This window comes from Babylonia areolata, chromosome 3 (assembly GCF_041734735.1).
Source record: "Babylonia areolata isolate BAREFJ2019XMU chromosome 3, ASM4173473v1, whole genome shotgun sequence".
Lineage (NCBI taxonomy): Eukaryota > Metazoa > Mollusca > Gastropoda > Neogastropoda > Buccinidae > Babylonia > Babylonia areolata.
This window is the reverse complement of record NC_134878.1, coordinates 36,650,271-36,674,493: the sequence shown is the minus strand read 5'-3', so window position 1 is coordinate 36,674,493 and position 24,223 is coordinate 36,650,271.

The window sequence follows — 24,223 nt, the reverse complement described above, 5'->3', positions numbered from 1 at the left end:
AAAGTGTAGAGGGTGTTGGCAGGAAGGAGTGTAGAGGGAGTAGAAAGGAAGGAGTGTAGATGGGGTGGAAAGGAATAATAGTGGAGAGGGTAGAAATTAAGCAGTGTAGAGGGGGTGGAAAGGAAATTGTAGAGGGTGTTGGCAGGATGGAATGTAGACGGAGTAGAAAGGAAGGAGTGTTGAGGAGGTGGAAAAGGAGTTGTAGAGGGGGTAGAAAGGATGGACTGTTTAGCAGGTAGAAAGGAAGGAGTGTAGAGGGAGTAGGAAGGAAGGATAGTGGAGAGGGTAGAAAGGAAGCAGTGTAGAGGGGGTGGAAAAGGAATTTTAGATAGTGTTGGCAGGAAAGAGTGTAGAGGGAATAGAAAGGAAGGAGTGTAGAGGAGGTGGAAAGGGAGTTGTAGATGTGGTAGAAAGTAGGGATTGTTGAACGGGTAGGAAGGAAGGAATGTAGAGGGGATGGAAAGGGAAATGTAGAGGTCAAAAGGAAGGACTGTAGAAGGGGTGGAAAGGAAGGTGTGTAGATTGGATGGAAAAGAAGGATAGTGGAGAAGGTAGAAAGGAAGCAGTGTACAGGGAGTGAAAAGGGAAGTGTAGAGGGTGTTGGCAGGAAGGAGTGTAGAGGGAGTAGAAAGGAAGCAGTGTAAAGGAGGTTGAAAGGGACGTGTAGAGGTAGTTAAAAGGATGGACTGTAGAAGAGGTGGAAAGGAATTTGTGTAGATGGGGTGGAAAGGAAGGATAGTAGGGAGGGTAGAAAGGAAGCAGTGTAGAGGGGTGGAAAGGGAAGTTTAGAGGATGTTGGCAGAAAGGGGTGTAGAGGGAGTAGAAGGGAAGGAGTGTAGAGGAGGTGGAAAGGGAGTTGTAGAGTGGGTAGAAAGGAAGGACTGTTGAGCGGGTGGAAAGGAAGAAGCTGGGACTGCATCAGGATGTTGAAGCTGCTGGGAAGGGTGGCTTTTGCGAGCACCTCTGTGTCTGGGGTCCTGTCTTGCCACTTGATGTTCAGTAGCTTCCTGAGGCATGTTGTGTGGAAGTGGTTCAGCTTCTTGGCATGTTATTGGTACACTGTCCAAGTTTCGCAGGTGTACAGTAGTGTGGGGAGAACTACTGCTCTGTAGACCTTTAGCATGGTCTCAATACTAATGCCTCTTCTGTTCCAGACATTTGTATTGAGTCTACCAAAAGTTGTGCTTGCTCTTGCAATCCTGACGTTCACTTCATCGTCAATGGTCGCATTTCGTGACAGTGTGATGCCAAGGTATGTGAACTGCTCCACCGCACTGAGTCTCTGACCGTTGACTGTGATGTTGGGCTCAATGTAGGGTTTCCCTGGGGCTGGCTGATGGAGAACTTCAGTTTTCCTCGTGCTGATGGTAAGGCCGAAGTTCCTGCTGGCAGTGGCAAACTTGTCGACGCTGAGTTGCATGTCAGCTTCAGATCCAGCGTTGAGGGCACAATCATCAGCAAACAAAAAGTCTCTGATGATGTCTGTCATGACCTTCGTTTTTGCTTGAAGCCTTCTGAGGTTAAACAACTTGCCATCTGTTCGGTACTTTAGGCCGATTCCAATATCGACATCTCTGAAGGCATCAGTAAGCATTGCAGAGAACATGAGGCTGAACAGCGTTGGAGCCAGGAAGCAGCCTTGCTTGACACCATTTGTGACAGCAAAAGGAGCAGATGTTTCGCCTTTGTCCTGGACTCGAGCCTGCATGCCTTCATGGAATTGGCTGACCAAGGAAATAAATTTCCGAGGGCATCCGTACTTGGCCATGATCTTCCACAGTCCCTCTCTACTCACGGTGTCGAAGGCCTTAGTGAGGTCAATATAGGTGGAGAACAGATCAGCATTTTGCTCCTGACATTTCTCTTGCAGCTGCCTTGCAGCAAACACCATGTCAGTGGTTCCGCGCTCTTTCCGGAATCCACATTGGCTCTCAGGCAAATGACCTTGGTCAAGGTGTGCTGTGAGGCGGTTTAGTAGGATCCTGGCAAGTATCTTGCCTGCGATGGAGAGCAAGGAAATGCCCCGATGGTTATCACAGGCTTGCCGGTTCCCCTTTCGCTTGTACAAGTGAATGATAGATGCATCTTTGAAATCCTGGGGGATCGTCTCTTCTTTCCACATGAGTGAGTACAGCTGATGGAGCTTCTCAGTCAGCACAGTGCCTCCATCCTTGTAGACCTCTGCTGGTATGGAATCTGAGCCAGGTGCTTTGCCACTGGATAGCAGACGGATTGCTTTCTGGGTCTCAAGAGGTGTTGGCAGATCGTCCAGTGCTTCGTTGATGGGGACTTGTGGGAGACGGTCTATGGCTTCATCATTTATGGAGGAAGGGCGATTTAAGACACTGTTGAAGTGCTCAGCCCAGCGTTCGGGAATTTTCTCCTTCTTGGTGATCAAGGTATTCCCATCTGCACTGAGGAGGGGGGATGATCCTGAGGATGTGGGGCCGTAGACTTCTTTTAAGGCATCATAGAACCTCTTCATATCGTGCCTGTCAGCATATCCCTGGATCTCATCAGCTTTGTCACTCAGCCACTTATCCTGCATCTGGCCTAACTTTTGCTGAACAGTCCTGCGGATGGCATCGTACGCATCCTTTTTTGATGTGGACTTTGGGTTGCTCAGGTAGGCTTGATGCAGACGGTGTTTCTCATCCAGAAGCTGCTTCATTTCATCACAGTTTTCATCAAACCAGTCTTTGTGCTTTCTGGTCATGGGTCCCAGGGTCTCTGAAGCTGTACTATAGATCAGCTCACGCAGGGTCCTCCAGTCAGACTCCACATTCTGGTTGTCCAGAGAGGCGGATTCCAGACGATCTTCCAGCAGCTCCACAAAGGACTGTTTGATGGTGATGTTTTTCAGCTTAGCGATGTTGAGCCGTTTTGGAGCCTTCTGGCCTTGGGGGCGTCTCTTGGGCTGGATTCGAATATTCAGCTTCGAGACTACAAGGCGATGGTCTGTCCAACACTCGGTGCCGCACATGGTCTTTGTTACACGTACATCTTGCCTATCCCTTTTCCTGACGATGACATAATCGATGAGATGCCAATGCTTTGAGCGAGGGTGCATCCATGGCGTCCTGTTACGGGTAGGGAGGCAGAAAACCGTGTTGGTTATTAGCAGTTCGTGCTCTGCACAGGTCTGAAGCAAAAGCAATCCATTTGGGTTGCAGTGGCCCACACCGTGCTTTCCAATCACTCCATCCCAGGAGATGTAGTCAGAGCCAACTCTAGCATTGAAGTCCCCAAGAATGATGAGCTTGTCTGCTTTCGGGATAGCAGCAATGACAGAGTGAAGGTCCTCGTAGAACTTCGCCTTCACTTCATCCGGGTTGGTCATGGTTGGGGCATAGGCACTGACAATGGTGAGGTGCTTCTGGCCAGATGCCAGTGGGAGTTTCATGGTCATAAGCCTATCGTTGACTCCCTTTGGGATTCCAGCTAGCTTGCTGACAAGTGCTGTTTTTACTGCAAAACCAACGCCAGCCTCACGTCACTCTTCGCTTCCAGAAGAAGGTGTAACCAGATCCCTGTTCACAGAGCTCGCCTTTGCCTGCAAGCCGAGTCTCACTCAAGGCTGCGATGTCAATGTTGTATCTGGTAAGTTCAGATGCAACTAGTGCCGTTCTCCTTTGGGGTCTGTCCACATTATCTCTGTCCAGGAGAGTCCTTATGTTCCAAGTACCAATGGTGAGAGGAACGATCCTTGTTTTTTTCTTTTCTTTCTTGTTGTTTTGACCGCTGATGTAGGGTCCCCACCAGCCGCGGTATGCTAGCCAGGGTGATATGGAGTAGGCAATTTTTAGGGCACCTTTTCTAGCCCCTTCCTCATGCCAGGGAGGTGAGCAGTGCATTCCTAAAGAGGGCTACTCAGACGCTCAGACAGCTGCCGAGCTCCATTGCTGCTCCTGTCGACGAAGAACGACCCTATGGCCTGAGCCACCTGCGTGCAGGTCTGCGGCTGCGACTGCCAGTGTACCCACACCTGTCGTTTCGTCGCTCGCCTGTCGCCACAGGACTTGGGGGTGATGAAATGATGAAGGATGAAAGGTCATTTTGGATGACTGATGACTTGCACGATGAGTTTGTTTAAAGTGAAGAGGAGTTGCGCAACGTCGACCTCACTCTCTCGTCCGGGTCCACCAATTTCCAGTGGCAAGACTAAGTCGAGACGACTGAAGGATGAGCACGGATGCAGTGGATGAACAAGATATCCTTTCGGTGTCTCATCTTGCTCTCTGTACTCCACAGTGCGTTGCTGTAACCACCTTCCTCTCCGTTGAACCGATAGGTTTCTTCCGCAGATTCTGTCGGATCCAGACTTCGCATGCATGGGTAGACACACCCCGGGGGCCAACTGCGTGTGGCATGCACACAGCACGGTGGAGCTAGATGGCCGTCGGTGGCTCTCCTGAGCCAACGCCCTGTTATAGATCTCCATAAGAGTGTCTAGCCACCCGCCTCACCAGTCCCGGAAGGGAGCGGTGGGAGTGACGGTTTAGTCACCGGCAACCCAACCCTGAACAGGTTGTACTGGATTACAGGTTACCAGTAGCAGATCTAATGACCTGACCTCACCTGAACAAAGAGTGTAGAGGGAATAGAAAGGAAGGAGGTGGAAAGGAAGGAGTGTAGAGGAGGTGGAAAGGGAGTTGTAGAGGGGGGAGAAAGGAAGGACTGTTGAGCGGGTAGAAAGGAAGGAGTGTAGAGGGTGTGGAAAGGGAAGTGTAGAGGAGTTCAAAAGGAAGGACTGTAGAAGGGGTGGAATCGAAGGATCGTGGACTGGGTAGAAAGGAAGCAGTGTAGAGGGGTGGAAACGAAAGTGTAGAGGGTGTTGCCAGGAAGGAGTGTAGAGGGAATAGAAAGGAAGGATTGTAGAGGAGGTGGAAAGGGAGCTGCAGAGGGGGTAGAAAGGAAGGACTGTTGAGCGGGTAGAAAGGAAGTAGAGTAGAGGGCGTGGAAAGGGAAGTGTAGAGGGTGTTGGCAGGAAGGAGTGTACAGGGAGTAGAAAGGGAGTAGTGTAGAGGTGGTGGAAAGGGAAGTGTAGAGGAGTTCAAAAGGAAGGACTGTAGAAGGAGTGGAAAGGAAGGAGTGTAGATGGGGTAGGAAGGAAGGATAGTGGAGTGGGTAGAAAGGAAGCATTATAGAGGAGTTGAAAAGGGAAGTGTAGAAGCTGTTGGCAGGAAAGAGTGTAGAGGGAGTAGAAAGGAAGGAGTGTAGAGGAGGTGGAAAGGGAGTTGTAGAGGGGGTACAAAGGAAGGACTGTCGATTGTCTAGAAAGGAAGGTGTGTAGAGGGGGTGGAAAGGGACGTGTAGAGGGTGGTGGCAGGAAGGTGTGAAGAGGGAGTAGAAAGGAAGGAGTGTAGAGGTGATGGAAAGGAAAGTTTAGAGTTGGTCAAAAGGAAGGACTGTAGAAATGGTGGAAAGGAAGGAGTGTAGATGGGGTGGAAAGGAAGGATTGTGGAGTGGGTAGAAAGGAAGCACTGTAGAGGGGGTGAAAAGGGAAGTGTAGAAGGTGTTGGCAGGAAGGAGTGTAGAGGGAGTAAAAAGGAAGGAGTGTAGAGGAGGTGGAAAGGGTCGTGTAGATGAGGTCAAAAGGAAGTCTTGTAGAAAGGGTGAAAGGAATGAGTGTAGATGGGGTGGAATGGAATGATAGTGGACAGGGTAGAAAGGAAACAGTGTATAGGGGTGGAAACGGAAGTGTAGAGGGTGTTGCCAGGAAAGAGTGTAGAGGGAGTAGAAAGGAAGGAGTGTAGAGGAGGTGGAAAGGGAGTTGTAGAGGGGATAGAAAGGAAGGACTGTTGAGCGAGTAGAAAGGAAGGAGTGTAGACGGGGTGGAAGGGGAAGTGTAGAGGGTGTTGGGAAGAAGGAGTGGAGAGGGACTAGAAAGGAAGGAGTGTAGAGGTGGTGGAAAGGGAAGTGTAGAGGAGGTCAAAAGGAAGGACTGTAAAAGAGGTGGAAAGTAAGGAGTGTAGATGGGGTGGAAAGGAAGGATAGTGGAGTGGGGAGAAAGGAAGCATTGTAGAGGGGTTGAAAAGAGAAGTGTAGAAGGTGTTGCCAGGAAAGAGTGTAGAGGGAGTAGAAAGGAAGGAATTTAGAGGAGGTGGAAAGGAACGTGTAGAGGTCAAAAGGAAGGCTTGTAGAAGGGGTGGAATGGAATGAGTGTAGATGGGGTGGAAAGGAAGGATAGTGGAGAGGTTAGAAAGGAAACAGTGTGGGGGGGGGGGGGGGGGTAAAAGGGAAGTGTAGAGGGTGTTGGCAGGAAGGAGTGTAGAGGGAGTAGAAAGGAAGGATTGTAGAGGAGGTGGAAAGGGACGTTTAGAGGACTTGAAAAGGAAGGACTATACACGGGGTGGAAAGGAAGGAGTGTAGCTGGGGTGAAAAGGAAGGACAGTAGAGAGCGTAGAAAGGAAGCTGTGTAGAGGGGGTGAAAAGGGAAGTGTAGAGTGTGTTGGCATGAAGGAGGGTAGAGGGAGTAGAAAGGAAGGAGTGTAGAGGAGGTGGAATGGGACGTGTAGAGGAGGTCTAAAGGAAGGCTTGCAGAAGGGGTGGAAAGGAATGAGTGTAGATGGGGTGGAAAGGAAGGATAGTGGACAGTGTTGAAAGGAAGCAGTGTAAGGGGGGTGAAAAGGGAAGTGTAGAGGGTGTTGGCAAAAGGGAGTGTAGAGGAAGTAGAAAGGAAGGAGTGTAGACGAGGTGGAAAGGGAGTTGTTTACGGGGTACAAGGAAAGGACTGTCCATTGGCTAGAAAGGAAGATGTGTAGAGGGGGTGGAAAGTGACGTGTAGACGGTGGTGGCAGGAAGGTGTGAAGAGGGAGTAGAAAGGAAGGAGTGTAGAGGTGGTGGAAAGGAAAATCTAGAGTAGGTCAAAAGGAAGAACTGTAGAAATGTGGAAAGAAAGGAGTGTAGATGGGTTGGAAAGGAAGGATTGTGGAGTTGGTAGAAAGGAAGCACTGTAGAGGGAGTGTAAAGGGAAGTGTAGATGGTGTTGGCAGGAAGGAGCGTAGAGGGTGTAGAAAGGAAGGAGTGCAGAGGAGATGGAAAGGGTCGTGTAGATGAGGTCAAAAGGAAGTCTTGTAGAAGGGGTGGAAAGGAATGAGTGTAGATGGGGTGGAATGGAATGATAGTGGACAGGGTAGAAAGGAAGCAGTGTATAGGGGTGGAAACGGAAGTATAGAGGGTGTTGGCAGGAAGGAGTGTAGAGTGAGTAGAAAGGAAGGAGTGTAGAGGAGGTGGAAAGGGAGTTGTAGAGGGGATAGAAAGGAAGGAGTGTAGAGGGGGTGGAAGGGGAAGTGTAGAGGGTGTTGCCAGGAAGGAGTGGAGAGGGAGTAGAAAGGAAGGAGTGTAGAGGTGGTGGAAAGGGAACTGTAGAGGAGGTCAAAAGGAAGGACTATAAAAGAGGTGGAAAGGAAGGAGTGTAGATGGGGTGGAAAGGAAGGATAGTGGAGAGAGTAGAAAGGAAACTGTGTAGAGGGGGTGGAAAGAGAAGTGTAGAGGGTGTTGCCAGGAAAGAGTGTAGAGGGAGTAGAAAGGAAGGAGTGTAGAGGAGGTGGAAAGGGAGTTGTAGAGGGGGTATAAAGGAAGGACTGTCAATCGGCTAGAAAGGAAGGAGTGTACAGGGGGTGGAAAGGGACGTGTAGATGGTGTTGGCAGGAATGAGTGTAGAGGGAATAGAAAGGAGGGAGTGTAGAGGTGGTGGATAGGAAAGTCTAGAGTAGGTCAAAAGGAAGGACTGTAGAAACGGTGGAAAGGAAGGATAGTGGAGAGGGTAGAAAGGAAGAGTGTGTGTGTGTGGGGGGGGGGGGCCTGGGGGGGGGGAATGGGAAGTGTAGAGGGTGTTGGCACAAAGGAGTGCAGAGGGAGTAGTGAGCAAGAAGTGTAGAGGAAGTGGTAAGGGACGTGGAGATGAGTTCATAAAGAAGGACTGTAGAAGGGGTGGAAAGGAATGAGCGTAGATGTGGTGGAATGGAAGGATAGTGGACTGAGTAGAAAGGAAGCAGTGTAGTGGGGTGGAAACGGAAGTGTAGAGGGTGTTCACAGGAAGGAGTGTAGAGGGAGTAGAAAGGAAGGATTGTAGAGGAGGTGGAAAGGGAGTTATAGAGGGGTTAGAAAGGAAGGACTGTTGAGCGTGTAGAAAGGAAGGAGTGTAGAGGGCGTGGAAAGGGAAGTGTAGAGGGTGTTGGCAGGAAGGAGTGTAGAGTGAATAGAAAGGAAGGAGTGTAGAGGTGGTGAAATGGAAGTGCAGAGGGGGTCAAAAGGAAGGACTGCAGAAGGAGTGGAAAGTAAGGAGTGTAGATAGGGTAGAAAGGAAGGACAGTGGACAGGGTAGAAAGGAAGCAGTGTAGGGGGGGTGGGGGTGAAAAGGGAAGTGTAGAGGGTGTTGGCAGGTAGGAGTGTAGAGGGAGTAGAAAGGAAGGAGTGTAGAGGAGGTGGAAAGGGAGTTGTAGAGGGAGTAGAAAGGAAGGACTGTTGAGTGGGTAGAAAGGAAGGAGTGGAGAGGGCGTGGAAAGTGAAGTGTAGAGGGTGGTGGCAGGAAGGATTGTACAGGGAGTAGAAAGGAAAGAGTGTAGAGGAGGTGGAAAGGGAGTAGCAGAGGGGGTAGAAACGAAGGACTGTTGATCGTGTAGAAAGGAAGGAGTGTAGAGGGGGTGGAAAGAGAAGTGTAGAGTGTGTTCACAGGAAGGAGTACAGAGAGAGTAGAAAGGGAGGAGTGTAGAGGTGGTGGAAAGGGAAGTGTGGAGGAGGTCAAAAGGAAGGACTGTAGAAGGGGAGGAAAGTAACGAGTGTAGATGGGGTGGAAAGGAAGGGCAGTGGAGAGGGTAGAAAGGAAGTAGTGTATGGAGGGGTGAAAAGGGAAATGTAGAGGGTGTTGGCAGTAAGGAGTGTAGAAGGAGTAGAAAGGAAGGAACATAGAGGAGGTGGAAAGGGAGTTGTAGAGGGGGTACAAAGGAAGGACTGTCGGTTGGCTACAAAGGAAGGCGTGTAGAGGGGGTGGAAAGGGACGTGTAGAGGATGTTGGCAGGAAGGAGTGTAGAGGGAGTATAAAGGAAGGAGTGTAGAGGTGGTGTAAAGTAAAGTCTAGAGTAGGTAAATAGGAACGACTGTAGAAATGGTGTAAAGAAAGGAGCGTAGTTGGGGTGGAAAGGGACGTGTAGAGGGTGTTGGCAGGAAGGAGTGTAGAGGGAGTAGAAATGATGTAAGAAATGAATGAGCGTAGAAGTGGTGGAAAGGAAAGTCTAGAGTAGGTCAAAAGGAAGGACCGTAGAAATGGTGGAAAGGAAGGAGTGTAGATGGGGTGGAAAGGAAGGATAATGGAGTGCGTAGAAAGGAAGCACTGTAGAGGGGGTGAAAGGGGAAGGGTAGAAGGTGTTCACAGGAAGGAGTGTAGAGGTAGTAGAAAGGAAGGAGTGTAGAGGAGGTGGAAAGGGACGTGTAGAGGAGGTCAAAAGGAAGTCTTGTACAAAGGGTGGAAAGGAATGAGTGTAGATGGGATGGAATGGAATGATACTGGACAGGGTAGAAAGGAAGCAGTGTAGAGGGGTGGAAACGGAAGTGTAGAGGGTGTTGCCAGGAAAGAGTGTATAGGGAGTAGAAAGGAAGGAGTGTAGAGGACGTGGAAAGGGCGTTGTAGAGTGCGTAGAAAGGAAGGACTGTTGAGTGGGTAGAAAGGAAGAGTTTAGAGGGGGTGGAAGGGGAAATGTAGATGGTGTTGGTAGGAAGGAGTGTAGAGGAAGTAGAAAGGAGGGAGTGTAGAGGTGGTGGAAAGGGAAGTGTAGAGGGGGTCAAAAGGAAGGACTGTAGAAGGGGTGGAAAGGAAGGAGTGTAGATAGGGTAGAAAGGAAGGAGAATAGGGGGGGGGGGGTGAAATGGGAAGTGCAGAGGGTGTTGGCTGGAAGGAGTGTAGAGGGAGTAGAAAGGAAGAAGTGTAGAGGAGGTGGAAAGGGACGTTTAGAGGAGTTCAAAAGGAAGGACTGTTCAAGATGTGGAAAGGAATGAGTGTAGATGGGGTGGAATGGAAGGATAGTGCACTGGTTAGAAAGGAAGCAGTATAGACGGGTGGAAACGGAAGTGTAGAGGGTGTTGCCAGGAAGGAGTGTAGAAAGGAAGGGGTGTAGAGAAGGTGGAAAGGAAGTTGCAGAGGTGGTGGAAAGGAAGGACTGTCGAGCGGGTAGAAAGGAAGGAGTGTAGAGGGCGTGGAAAGGGAAGTGTAGAGGGTCTTGACAGGAAGGAGTGTAGAGGGAGTAGAAAGGAAGGAGTGTAACAGTGGTGGAATGGAAGTGTAGAGGAGGTCAAAAGGAAGGACTGTAGAAGGGGTGGAAAGCAAGGAGTGTAGAAGCGGTGGAAAGGAAGGATAGTGGAGAGGGTAGAAAGGAAACGGTGTAAAGGGGGTGGAAAGACAAGTGTAGAGGGTGTTGGCAGGAAAGAGTGCAGAGGGAGTATAAAGGAAGGAGTGTAGATGAGATGGAAAGGAAGGACAGTGGAGAGGGTAGAAAGGAAGCAGTGTAGGGGGGTGAAAAGGGAAATATAGAGGGTGTTGGCAGGAAGGAGTGTAGAGGGAGTAGAAAGGAAGGAGTGTAGAGGAGATGGAAAGGGAGTTGTAGAGGGGGTACAAAGGAAGGACTGTTCAGCGGTTAGAAAGGAAGGAGTGTAGAGGAAAGAGAAGTGTAGAGGTTGTTGGCAGGAAGGAGTGTAGAGGGAGTAGAAAGGGGGGAGTGTAGAGGTGGTGGAATGCGAAGTGTAGAGTAGGACAAAAGGAAGGACTGTAAAAATGGTGGAAAAGAAGGAGTGTAGATTGGTTGGAAACGGACATGTAGAGGGTGTTGGCAGGAAGGAGTTGAGTGGGAGTAGAAAGGAAGGAAGGTAGAGGTGGTGGAAAGGAAAGTCTAGAGTATGTCAAAAGGAAGGACTGTAGAAAGGGTGTAAAGGAAGGAGTGTAGATGGGGTGGAAAGTGACGTGTAGAGGGTATGGCAGTAGAAATAGTGGAAAGGAACGGGTGTAGATGGGGTGGAAAGGAAGGATAGTGGAGTGGGTAGAAAGGAAGCACTGTATAGGGGGTGAAAAGGTAAGTGTAGAAGGTGATGCCAGGAAAGAGTTTAGAGGGAATAGAAAGGAAGGAGTGTAGAGGAGGTGGAAAGGGACGTGTAGATGAGGTAGAAAGGAAGTCTTGTAGAAGGGGTGGAAAAGGAATAAGTGTAGACGGGGTGGAATGAAATGATAGTTGATAGGGTAGAAAGGAAGCTGGGTTGGAAACGGGAGTGTAGAGGGTGTTGCCAGGAAAGAGTGTAGAGGGAGTAGAAAGGAAAGGAGTGTAGAGGAGGTGGAAAGGGACGTGTAGAGGAGGTCAAAAGGAAGGACTGTTGAATGGGTGGAAAGGATGGAGTGTAGAAGCGGTGGAAAGGAAGGATAGTATAGAGGATATAAAGGAAAAATTGTAGAAGGGGTGAAAAGGGAAGTGTAGAAGATGTTGGCAGTAAGGAGTGTAGATTGAGTAGAAAGGAAGTAGTGTTGAGGAGGTGGAAAGGGAGTTGTAAAGGGGGTAGAAACGAAGGACATTCGATCAGGTAGAAAGGAAGGCCTGTAGAGGGGGTAGAAAGGGAAGTGTGGACGTTGTTGGCAGGAAGGAGTGTAGAGGAAGTAGAAAGGAAGGTGTGTAGAGGAGGTGGAAAGGAACGTGTACAGGAGTTCAAAAGGAAGGACTGTAGAAGGGCTGGAAAGGAATGAGTGTAGATCGGGTGGAATGGAAGGATTATGGTCTGGGTAGAAACGAAGCAGTGTAAAGGTGTGGAAAGGGAAGTGTAGAGGGTGTTGGCAGAAAGGAGTGTGTAGGGGGTAGAAAGGAATGAGTGTATAGGAGTTGGAAAGGGAGTTATAGAGGGGGTAGAAAGGACGGACTGTCGATAAGCTAGAAAGGAAGGCGTGTAGAGTGGGTGGAATGGAAAGTGTAGAGCGTGATGTCAGGAAGGAGAGTAGAGGGAGTAGAAAGGAAGGAGTGTAGAGCTGGTGGAAAGGAAAGTCTAGAGTATGTCAAAAGGAAGGACTGTAGAAATGGTGGAAAGGAAGGACTGTAGATGGGGTGGAAAGGAAGGATAGTGGAGTGGGTAGAAAGGAAGCATTGTAGAGGTGGTGAAAAGGGAAGTGTAGAAGGTGTTGGCAGGAAGGAATTTAGTGGGAGTAGAAAGGAAGGAGTGTAGAGGATGTGGAAAGTGACGTGTTGAGGAGGTCAAAAGGAAGTTTTCTAGAAGGGGTGGAAAGGAATGAGTGTAGAAGGGGTGGAAAGGAAGGATAGTGGAGAGGGTAGAAAGGAGACAGTGTAGAGGGGGTGGAAAGGGAAATGTAGACGGTGTTGCCAGGAAGGAGTGTAGAGGGAGGAGAAAGGAAGGAGTGTAGAGGGGGTGGAAAGGGAGCTGTAGAGGGGGTAGAAAGGAAGAACTGGTGAGTGGGTAGACAGGAAGGAGTGTAGAGGGGGTGTAAAGGGAATTGTACAGGGTGTTGCCAGGAAGGAGTGTAGAGGGAGTAGAAAGGAAGGAGCATAGAATAGGTGGAAAGGGAGTTGTATAGGGGGTAGAAACGAAGGACTTTCGATCAGGTAGAAAGGAAGGCCTGTAGAGGGGATGGAAAGGGAAGTGTGGAGGGTGTTGGCAGGAAGGAGTGTAGAGGGAGTAGAAAGGAAGGAGTGTAGAGGGGGTGGAAAGGGAACTGTAGAGGAGGTGAAAAAGAAGGACTGTAGAAGGGGTGGAAAGGATGGTGTGTAGAAGGGGTGGAAAGGAAGGATAGTGGAGAGGGTAGAAAGAAAACAGTGTAGAGGGTGTGGAAAGGGAAGTGTAGAGGGTGTTGGCAGGAAGGAGTGGAGAGGGAGTAGAAAGGAAGGAGTGTAGAGGAGGTGGAAAGGAAGTTCTAGAGGGGGTAGAAATGAAGGACTGTTTAGCGGGTAGAAAGGAAGGAGTGTAGAGGGGGTGGAAACGGAAGTGTAGAGGGTGTTGGCGGGAAGGAGTGTAGAGGGAGCAGAAAGGGAGGAGTGTAGAGGTGGTGGAAAGAGAAGTGTAGAGGAGGTGAAAAGGAAGGATTCTAGAAGGGTTGGAAAGGAAGGAGTGTAGATGGGGTGGAAAGGAAGGATAGTGGAGAGGGGGGAAAGGAAGTAGTGTAGGTAGGGTGAAAAGGGAATTCTAGAGGGTGTTGGCAGGAAGGAGTGTAGAGGGAGTAAAAGGGAAGGAGTGTAGAGGAGGTGGAAAGGGACGTGTAGAGGAGTTCAAGAGGAAGGACTGTACAAGGGTTGGAAAGGAATGACTGTAGATGTGGTGGAATGGAAGGATAGTGGACTCTGTAGAAAGGAAGCAGTGGAGAAGGGTGGACATGAAAGTGTAGAGGGTGTTGGCAGGAAGGAGTGTAGAGGGAGTAGAAAGGAAGGAGTGTAGAGGAGGTGGAAAGGGAGTTGTAGAAGTGGTATAAAGGAAGTACTGTCGATCGGGTAGAAAGGAAGGCTTGTAGAGTGGATACAAAGTGGTGTGTAGAGGGGGTTAGCAGGAAGGAGTGTAGAGGGAGGAGATAGGAAGCAGTGTAGAGATGTGGAAAGTGAAGAGTAGAGAAGTTCAAAAGGAAGGATTGTAGAAACGCTGGAAAGGAAGGAGTGCAGATAGGGTAGAAAGGAAGGATAGTGGAGTGGGTAGAAAGGAAGCTTTGTGGAGGCGGTGAAAAGGGAAGTGTAGAAGGTGTTGGCAGGAAGGAGTTTAGAGGGAGTAGAAAGGAAGGAGTGAAGAGGAGGTGGAAAGTGACGTGTTGAGGCGGTCAAAAGGAAGCCTTGTGGAAGTGGTGGAAAGGAATGAGTGTAGAAGGGGTGGAAAGGAAGGATAGTGGAGAGGGTAGAAATTAGACAGTGTAGAGGGGGTGGAGAGGGAAGTGTAGAGGGTGTTACCAGGAAGGAGTGCAGAGGGAGTAGAAAGGAAGGAGTGTAGAGGGGGTGGAAAGGGAGCTGTAGAGGGGTAGAAAAAAGAACTGGTGAGTGGGTAGAAAGGAAGGAGTGTAGAGGGGGTGTAAAGGGAAATGTACATGGTGTTGGCAGGAAGGAGTGTAGAGGGAGTAGAAAGGAAGGAGTGTAGAGGTGGTGGAAAGGGAAGTGTAGAGGAGGTGAAAAAAAGGACTGTAGAAGGGGTGGAAAGGATGGTGTGTAGAAGGGGTAGATAGGAAGGATAGTGGAGAGGGTAGAAAGAAAACAGTGTACAGGGGGTGGAAAGGGAAGTGTAGAGGATGTTGGTAGGAAGAAGTGGAGAGGGAGTAGAAAGGAAGGAGTGTAGATGAGGTGGAAAGGGAGTTGTAGAGGGGGTAGAAACGAAGGACTGTTGAGCGGGTGGAAAGGAAGGAGTGTAGAGTGGTGGAAAGGAAGGAGTGTAGAGGTGTTGGAAAGGGAAGTGTAGAAGAGGTCAAAAGGAAGGAATGTATAAGCGGTGGAAAGGAAGGATAGTGGAGAGGGCAGAAAGGAAGCAGTGTAGGAGGGTCGAAAGAGAAGTGTAGAAGGTGTTGACAGGAAGGAGTGTAGATGGAGTAGAAAGGAAGGAGTGTAGAGGGGGTGGAAAGGGAGTTGTAGAGGACGTAGAAAGGAAGGATCGAGTACAAAGGAAGGCGTGTGGAGGTGGTGGAAAGGGAAGTGTAGAGGGTGTTGCCGGGAAGGAGTTTAGAGGGAGTAGAAAGGGAGGAGTGTAGAGGTTGTGGAAAGGGAAGTGTATAGGAGGTCAAAAGGAAGGACTGTAGATGGGATGGAAAGGAAGGAGTGTAGATAGGGTGGAAAGGAAGGATAGTGGAGAGGGTAGAAAGGAAGCAGTGTAGGAATGTGAAAATGGAAGTGCAGAGGGTGTTGGTAGGAAGTAGTGTAGAGGGAGTAGAAAGGAAGGAGTGTAGAGGAGGTGGAAAGGGACGTGTAGATGTGTTCAAAAGGAAGGACTGTAGAAGGAGTGGAAAGCAATGAGTGTAGATGAAGTGGAATGGAAGGATAGTGGAATGGGTAGAAAGGAAGAAGTGTATAGGGGTGGAAACGGAAGTCTAGAGAGCATTGGCAGGAATGAGTGTAGAGGGAGTAGAAAGGAAGGAGTGTAGAGAAGGTTGAAAGGGAGTTGTTGAGGGGGTAGACAGGAATGACTGTTGAGCGGGTATGAAGGACGGAGTGTAGAGAGGGTGGAAAGGAAAGTGTACAGGGTGTTAGCAGGAAGGAGTGTAGACGGAGTAGAAACGAAAGAGTAAGGAGGAGGTGGAAAGGGACGTGTAGTGGAGTTCAAAGGGAAGGACTGGAGAAGGGATGGATAGGAATGACTGTAGATGGGGTGGAATGGAAGGATAGTGGACTTGGCAAAAAGGAAGCAGTGTAGAGGGGTTTTGGCAGAAAGGAGTGTTGATGGAGTAGAAAGGAAGGAGTGTAGAGGAAGTGGAAAGGGAGTTGTAGAGGGGGTAGAAAGGAAGGACGTTTGAGCAGGTAGAAAAGAAGGAGTGTAGAGGGGTTGGATAGGGAAGTGTGGAGTGGCATTGGCAGGAAGGAGTGTAGAGGGAGTAGAAAGGAAGGTGTGTAGAGCTGGTGGAAAGGGATTTGTACAGGAGTTCAAAAGGAATGACTGTGGAAGGGGTGGAAAGGAATGAGTGTAGAGGAGGAGAAAATTGACGTGTAGTGGATGTAAAAAGGAAATCTTTTAGAAGGGGTGGAAAGGAATGAGTGTAGAAGGGGTGGAAAGGAAGGATAGTGGAGAGGGTAGAAAGGAAACAGTGTAGAGTGGGTGGACAGGAAAGTGTAGAGGATGTTGGCAGGACGGAGTGTAGAGGGAATAGAAAGGAAGGAGTGTAGAGGGGGTGGAAAGGGAGCTATAGATGGAGTAGAAAGGAAGGACTGTTCAGCGGGTACAAAGAAAGGAGTGTAGAGGGGGTGTAAAGGGATGTGTAGAGGCTGCTGGCAGGAGTGTACAGGGAGTAGAAAGGAAGGAGTGTAGAGGTGGTGGAAAGGAAAGAGTAGAGGAGGTGAAAAGGAAGGACTGTAGAAGTGGTGGAAAGGATGGAGTGTAGAAGGGGTGGAAAGGAAGGATAGTGTAGAGGGTAGAAAAGAAATAGTGTAGAGGGGGTGGATAGGGAAGTGTAGAAGGTGTTGGCAAGAAGGAGTGAAGAGGGAGTAGAAAGGAAGGAGTGTAGAAAAGGTGGAAAGGGAGTTGTAGTGGGGGTAGAAACGAATGACTGTTGAGCGGGTAGAAAGGAAGGGGTGTAGAAGGGATGGAAAGGGAAGTGTAGAGGGAGTAGAAAGGGAGGACTGTAGAAGTGGTGGAAAGGGAAGTGTAGAGGAGTTCGAAAGGAAAGACTATAGAAGGGGTGGAAAGGAAGGAGTGTGGATGGGGTGGAAAGGAAGGATAGTGGAGTGGGTAGAAAGGTAGCACTGTAGAGGTGTTGAAAAAGTGTAGAAGGTGTTGGCAGGAAGCAGTGTAGAGGGAGTAGAAAGGAAGGATTGTAGAGGAGGTGTAAAGGGAGTTGTAGAGGGGTTAGAAACGAATGACTGTTGAGCGGGTAGAAAGGAAGGGGTGTAGAGGGGATGGAAAGGGAAGTGTAGAGGGAGTAGAAAGGGAGGACTGTAGAAGTGGTGGAAAGGGAAGTGTAGAGGAGTTCGAAAGGAAAGACTATAGAAGGGGTGGAAAGGAAGGAGTGTGGATGGGGTGGAAAGGAAGGATAGTGGAGTGGGTAGAAAGGTAGCACTGTAGAGGGGTTGAAAAAGTGTAGAAGGTGTTGGCAGGAAGCAGTGTAGAGGGAGTAGAAAGGAAGGATTGTAGAGGAGGTGTAAAGGGAGTTGTAGAGGGGTTAGAAAGGAAGACTGTTGACCGGGTAGAAAAGAAGGAGTGTAGTGGGCGTTGAAAGGGAAGTGTAGAGGGTTTTGGTAAGAGGGAGTAGAAAGGAAGGACTTTAGAGGAGGTGGAAAGGTACGTGTAGAGGAGGTCAAAAGGAAGGTGTCACAACTTGTGACGACAGTTAGGGCGTGTGGCCCGTCTTCGTTTTCCTCCACCCTCTTCTTTCACTTTCCCTCCTTCTCCCATCCTTCAGTTCGGGTAGAAGTCTCGAATTGCGCACGAACCACGTGCATGCATATTACTCGCTCACCTGAGCGAATATGAAATATTGTTGGGCAGCAACAATATTCGAGGCTTTTGCAGCCCGACTGCCGTAGTGTACGGGTCGTTCCTGTTGTTGGTGGGGTAGCTACCCCGACATCTAGGCACCATACGAAGTGAGGACCGGCTGTTCTCCATGGGAGCCACTTCTGTGTTTCTTCGTCTGTCTTCGTCGTCGTCGTGTCTTTGTGGTGGTCGTTAGTGTACGCCACCTGTGGCAGGTAAGAAGCCACTTGTCTATTTAGCTTGGTTGTGCTTCTGTCAGGGATGTAGGTGTGTAAAGATGTTCGACAAGAAAGAAAGCTGTACGTTAGGTTTTGACACAATCTATTTCGTTAATCACTCGTGTGCTACCACCGAGTGAATATGTACTTTTTCTTGTGTCGGCTAATATTTTTGCCAATTTTATGGTTATTGAGTTTTAAAATGATACGATTTGACCTTAGTTCACTGTTGGGTAAAATTGGGCGTTGGCTCTGTATGATAGGTGTAGAGAGTGCGAGTGCCGTATATTACTCCTATAATTCGTCTTGTCAATGGAATTATATTCCAGGTTTTCATTTTGAATGTGCTGTACATTTGTTTTTTTGTTAATTATATCGTTAGAATTAGTATTGCTCAGTACGGGGGGAACATTCCGTAATGTTCCAGCTCTCGCTGTGTGCTGTGTGTCCCGGGCCTTTCGTCTGGTGACCCAGATCTTCGCCCCTTCCTGCCCTGTGACTGGTGTCCTGGGTGTTCGTCCCCTCCTGCCCTGTGACTGCTGTCCTGGGTGTTCGTCCCTTCCTGCCCTGTGACTGGTGTCCTGGGTGTTCGTCCCCTCCTGCCCTGTGACTGCTGTCCTGGGTGTTCGTCCCCTCCTGCCCTGTGACTGCTGTCCTGGGTCTTCGCCCCCTCCTGCCCTGTGACTGCTGTCCTGGGTCTTCGCCCCTTTCTGCCCTGTGACTGGTGTCCTGGGTGTTCGTCCCCTCCTGCCCTGTGACTGCTGTCCTGGGTCTTCGCCCCTTCCTGCCCTGTGACTGGTGTCCTGTGTTCCGGGCCTTTTGACTTGCAGCCTGGTCCATTGCTCGGCATTGTATGCCGAGTCCTGGCACCTAGGCCTTTTGACCGGGGGCTTGTGCCTTGGGTCGAACCCGCCGATGTTTGTCTGGGCCGTGTGTCAGTTTTTTTTTGTTTTGTTGTTGTTGTTTTCCTCTTAAGAGGAAAACTTCCTGAACCCGCCAAAGACTAAAGCATCTGTGTACCAGTCCTGGTTTTGGGGGTGATTTGCTTCTCCTTGAGTGTGGGTGTGGAAAATTGCTTTTGATTACATCTGGGAGAATCCGTAGTTTTGTATACGACTTCTGTTCGTTTTTTGTTGTTGAAGTTATAGTATATGGTTGTTTTGTTGTTGGTTTTTTTTGCGAGTATAGGCTGTGTGTGTAAGGTTGCGTGAGTGGGATAGAGCGGAAGAGAATAAATTTTGTGTGGACGAGAAATATCTGTATTCTGTGTTTGTGTTGTCGGGTGAATTGGGTTGGGCGTTAGGTTTTAAAATAGTTCTCGACCTCTTCCCTAGGGGGGTCGTGACAATGGTGGAGATGCGGGGTATCGATCCCCGTACCTCTCACAACTCATGACAATCTCGTGTGGAGTGTTTTGTACATGCCCTTCCCCACTCGCTCTCCCCAGCTTGTCTTTTTGTATGTGTGACTCCCGGTTGTCCGTTTTTCACGTGCAATCGTGGAGTCATGTGTGTGTTTGTGTCACTGCTGAGCAGAGTTTAAAATTTCTCTGTTCTGTCAGTGACACTTCTCTAGGCTTTTCGCCCACGGCCTTCTTGGAGGAAGGTCGTGCCTGTTTGGTTCGGGGCTTTTTACCCAGCTGGTTGGCACCTTCATGTGAGGATCGCTTTTCCTCCTGGTGGCCATGCTTCTATGTTCTGTGTGCTCCAGCTCAGAGGGAGTGCCCTGCTGGACGTGTCTTGTCTTTGTTTTGGTTTATTTCCAGCGTCAGGGTAGTGGTACCCGGTTGGCAGGTGAGTTCACTGTTGCATTGTTGAACTTATCTGTTGTAGTTTGTACTTGTCAGTTGGCTGTTATAAGTGCTGTTTCTTTGTTCATTTGTCCTGTTCTGTTAAGATGCGAGATATTCGATTTTTGTTTATTGGGATTTGAGGGTTAATGCTAAAAACGTCAGGCTTGTATTGTTTCCCTCTGTTGTGATATTTTAAACATAACTTTTAAAAATAATGGTTACTGGGATTTATTAAGTACGCTTAAAGTATTTCTGCCACTAACGTTTCCTTGTGAACCCCTTTACTATTATTGTAAGAATGTTTCTATTTTCGTTATGTTCACAAGGTAGAATTATCATTGATATGTTTTCTAAACTATCAGTTTTCCCCCCCAGTTTCAACGTCTTATGTACAATCTTTCAGAAAATGTGTTCACTAATTAATGTGAAGGATAGGGAGCTGTCAAACGGAATTTTATAGTGATATTTTATAATGCTGTTTGAGTTTCGTTAAATCTTTTGTTCATCACTTTGTCTTACACGTTTCATTGAGGGTGGGCAGGGGTAATCCTTCCAGAAGGATAATATAATTTATGCAGTTTGCAGCGTCCCACTTCCTGCACCATCTCTTCTTCAGCCTGTGTTGGCCAGGCGGCGTTGTTGCTCCTTCTGCTGCTGACTGCTGTCTTCAGTCCTGCTGCCCTCTTCTCATCACTGTCATCGTTTGTTCACTAGTTTCGTCGTTTTCTGTTTTCATCTGTCTTCAGTTTTCGCCGTTCAAGTCATCGTTTTTTCTTGTGTTGTGCAGTGCTTCAGTTTATCTATTCGTCAAACGTCCTTACGTCCTTAGTTCATTGTTAGCATTCTCCGGACTGACTGCTGCTGGACGGCCGTGTCTTAAAGCTCTGTGCTTTGTGGGGTTTTTGTGTGTGTGTGTGTTATTTATCCATTCTGTCAGCGTAGTTATCATTTCTTGCTAAGATTGTAGTTTTATTAGTCAAGTTCTGTGTGTGACTGAATAAATGTATGTAAACCCTGAATTATTTTAGTCTGTGTTTGTGTTGTCTGGGTGTTAGTGCTGGGCTGGGTGGGGGTTTCTAGTCCGCTCTCTTATAGAGCGTGACAATGGTGGAGATGCGGGGTACCAGATTCTAGGGAATGTAATGCGGGTTGGGGGGTAGGGTGTGATCGTCTTGTTCGTCTACGTTTTATGTTGCAGGCATTTCGTTTTGGTTAGCTTTTGTGGAGGTGATTAAGGTTGTTAGATAGGTTCTTACTGTTGGACGGTTGTGAGTGAAGTGGGGACCTGGAGTTAGTGACTTAGAGACTTAATCTTAATTCAAGTTTTGTGTAGTTGCTGCACATTGTGATAAGAAAACATGCCCGTAACACGAAAAACTACTGCGGCCTCTACTCCTAGTTCGGGGTCACGGGGGGTCAGGGCAGAAGGCGGTACACCTTCTCTGAGTGCTGAAAAAAAGACTGAATTGTCCGGATGGATTCAGGGCCACCTGAAGGAGGCTAATCCTGAGGGGGCTTTCGATGAAGGCTTGAAGAGTGAGTCTGAGTCCATACCTTCTCAGGACATGTACTCAAAGTTCAGGGTGTTGGGCACTGACTTAGGTTTGTCTGGAGAGGCGTTGGCCCGGTTTGTGGTTGATGCAGTAGCCAGGGAGGAAGAGCGTCAGGCTAGGGAGGAAGAGAGAAAGTACAGGCAATGGAAGGATAGAAAAGAAGAAGAGTATAGGAAGAAAAAAGATGAGGAGGAAAGATTGTACAGGGAAATGAAGGACGAGGAAATGAAACAGTTAAGAGAGGAGGAAAGGCGTAGATTCGAGAGGAAAATGGAACTGCGCCAGGAAGAGCTAGAAGCTCACACGGCTCAGCAGTTTCCACTTGTACCGTATGATGGGGAAGACGATTTCGATAGCTTCCTTACACACTTTGAGAGAGTGGCAGGGTTAAATAAGTGGAAGCGTAGCTCCTGGGCAGCCCGCCTGGTGGCCCTTTTGCAGGGTCGGGCGAGAGATGCCTGCCTACGGTTACAACCAGAACAACTACACGATTATGACATCTTAAAAGCAGCTCTGCTTCATGAATTCCGCCTGGATGCAGATTCCTACCGCAAACGGTTCCGTTCAATGCGGAAATTAGCGGAAGAGACGTTTGATCAGTTTCTGGGCAGGCTGAAGGTTTGTTTCTCCCGGTGGTGTGTGGCCGCTGGACGGGATGAATCTGATGCAGAGGACATTAAAGATCTGGTCCTTCAGGAGCAGTTCTTGACCACACTCAATCCCGATCTCGTCACTGAAGTTCGGCGTGAGGAACCCAATAGAGTTGAGGACGTTGCCCATATCACTACTAAAATTGTCAATGCTCGGAGAGCAGGTCGCATGGCGGAAGCTGAATTTCGAGTTTCCAAGAAAGGTTGTAGGGTTTCCGACCGCAGTTTCAATCTGGGCGCGGAGAAAAAAGGACCTCCACATGGGTCAGGGGATTCAGCTCCAAACAACGTAAAGGGAAGAGACTCTACAAGAATACCTGCCTGCTTCAACTGCGGAAAGCCAGGTCACTTGGCCAAAGAGTGCCGGCAACCCAAGAGGGTCTCACTCATTGCTCATGTCTCACCTGTACAGGGTGTTAATGCAAAAACCCTGACGCTTTGCACGTCTTGTGCTTCTAAACAGTACTCGCCTCGCTGCGAGGTTTCTGTCAATGGCCACACAGTGCAAGCTTTACGCGACACGGGAGCCCAGTTGATTGTTGTAGCCAGGCGACTCGTAAGACCTGACTGTTTTACCGGGGCCACAGTTCGCGTGGTGTTGGCAGAGTCAAGGTGCTCCTCAGTTCTGCCCATCGCCAGGGTGGACTTTCAGTCCCCGTTCATACAGGGCGTTTTGGACGTGGCTGTCATGGAGTCTCCTGTTGAGGAAGTTCTCATTGGGAATTGTGCCTGGAGAGGGGACGGCTCTTCAATGGTCGTGCCCGTCTATGCTGATCCCAGCCTTGTGGGCGCCGTTCAAACAAGAGCCCAGGCTGCAGCAAATACCAAACCCTTGCCTCCCCTGCCCGTCAAGGATATTCAGATCCATGTGTCACGGGAAGACTTACAGCACCAGCAAAATGACGATCCTGATTTTCATCAGGCACGTGATAGGGCTGGTTCAGGCCTTTTACGGAAAACCCCTTCAGGCGAGGTCTCTTATTTTAAAAAGCATGGGGTGTTGATGCGGCAGTTTAAAGATCACAGAGGCCAGGCGACCCAGATCTGTGTACCGAGGCCTTTGCGTTCCACAGTGGTACGCCTGGGCCATGAGGCTCCAATGTCTGGTCATTTGGGGTTTAGGCGGACGCAACAGAGAATATTTCCTCATTTCTATTGGCCAGGTATGTGCGGGGACATCAAACGTTTCGTTCTTTCCTGCGACAGGTGCCAAAAATCTGTACCAAAAGGGCGGGTTCCCAGAGTGCCTTTACTTAAAATGCCTCTGACTGTACCCTTCAGCCGAGAGGAACTATCCCACGATCGAGAGAGAATGCTTGGCGCTCGTGTGGGGCATACAAAAGTTCGAGCCATACCTGTACGGCAAACCATTCGTTGTCCAGACCGATCATGCCCCTCTGCAATACCTGGATAGAGCAAAAACGGTCAGCGGCAGACTGACACGGTGGGCGCTGCAGCTCCAGCCTTTCTCCTTCACAGTGCAAGTTATCCCTGGAAGAGAAAATGTTGGAGCCGACTATCTCAGTCGTCTGCCGGAGCAAGAATCGGGATTTCCCGAAAAGTGATTTCGGCAGTGTTCGTCAAGGAAGAGTATGCGCAGTCCCATTTGACTTCTGCACGTACCTGTATATTCTACTCTTAAAGTTAAGACAGCTTTTGTATAAATTTCTCTTCTCTTGTTTCGGTCTGGACAAACTGTTTTTGTTTTGGTGACTGTCCTTGACCACTAATAGACGTCCGAGAATGCGGATGGGCAGGGCGAGAGTTGTCACGTGTGTCTGTCTGTCCGTCAGTCGTTGTGACGGTGTGTTTAAGTTCCAAACGTGAAGTTTGAACTTGAATGGGGGGTATTGTCACAACTTGTGACGACAGTTAGGGTGTGTGGCCCGTCTTCGTTTTCCTCCACCCTCTTCTTTCACTTTCCCTCCTTCTCCCATCCTTCAGTTCGGGTAGAAGTCTCGAATTGCGCACGAACCACGTGCATGCATATTACTCGCTCACCTGAGCGAATATGAAATATTGTTGGGCAGCAACAATATTCGAGGCTTTTGCAGCCCGACTGCCGTAGTGTACAGGTCGTTCCTGTTGTTGGTGGGGTAGCTACCCCGACATCTAGGCACCATACGAAGTGAGGACCGGCTGTTCTCCATGGGAGCCACTTCTGTGTTTCTTCGTCTGTCTTCGTCGTCGTCGTGTCTTTGTGGTGGTCGTTAGTGTACGCCACCTGTGGCAGGTAAGAAGCCACTTGTCTATTTAGCTTGGTTGTGCTTCTGTCAGGGATGTAGGTGTGTAAAGATGTTCGACAAGAAAGAAAGCTGTACGTTAGGTTTTGACACAATCTATTTCGTTAATCACTCGTGTGCTACCACCGAGTGAATATGTACTTTTTCTTGTGTCGGCTAATATTTTTGCCAATTTTATGGTTATTGAGTTTTAAAATGATACGATTTTACCTTAGTTCACTGTTGGGTAAAATTGGGCGTTGGCTCTGTATGATAGGTGTAGAGAGTGCGAGTGCAGTATATTACTCCTATAATTCGTCTTGTCAATGGAATTATATTCCAGGTTTTCATTTTGAATGTGCTGTACATTTGTTTTTTTGTTAATTATATCGTTAGAATTAGTATTGCTCAGTACGGGGGGAACATTCCGTAATGTTCCAGCTCTCGCTGTGTGCTGTGTGTCCCGGGCCTTTCGTCTGGTGACCCAGATCTTCGCCCCTTCCTGCCCTGTGACTGGTGTCCTGGGTGTTCGTCCCCTCCTGCCCTGTGACTGCTGTCCTGGGTGTTCGTCCCTTCCTGCCCTGTGACTGGTGTCCTGGGTGTTCGTGCCCTCCTGCCCTGTGACTGCTGTCCTGGGTGTTCGTCCCCTCCTGCCCTGTAA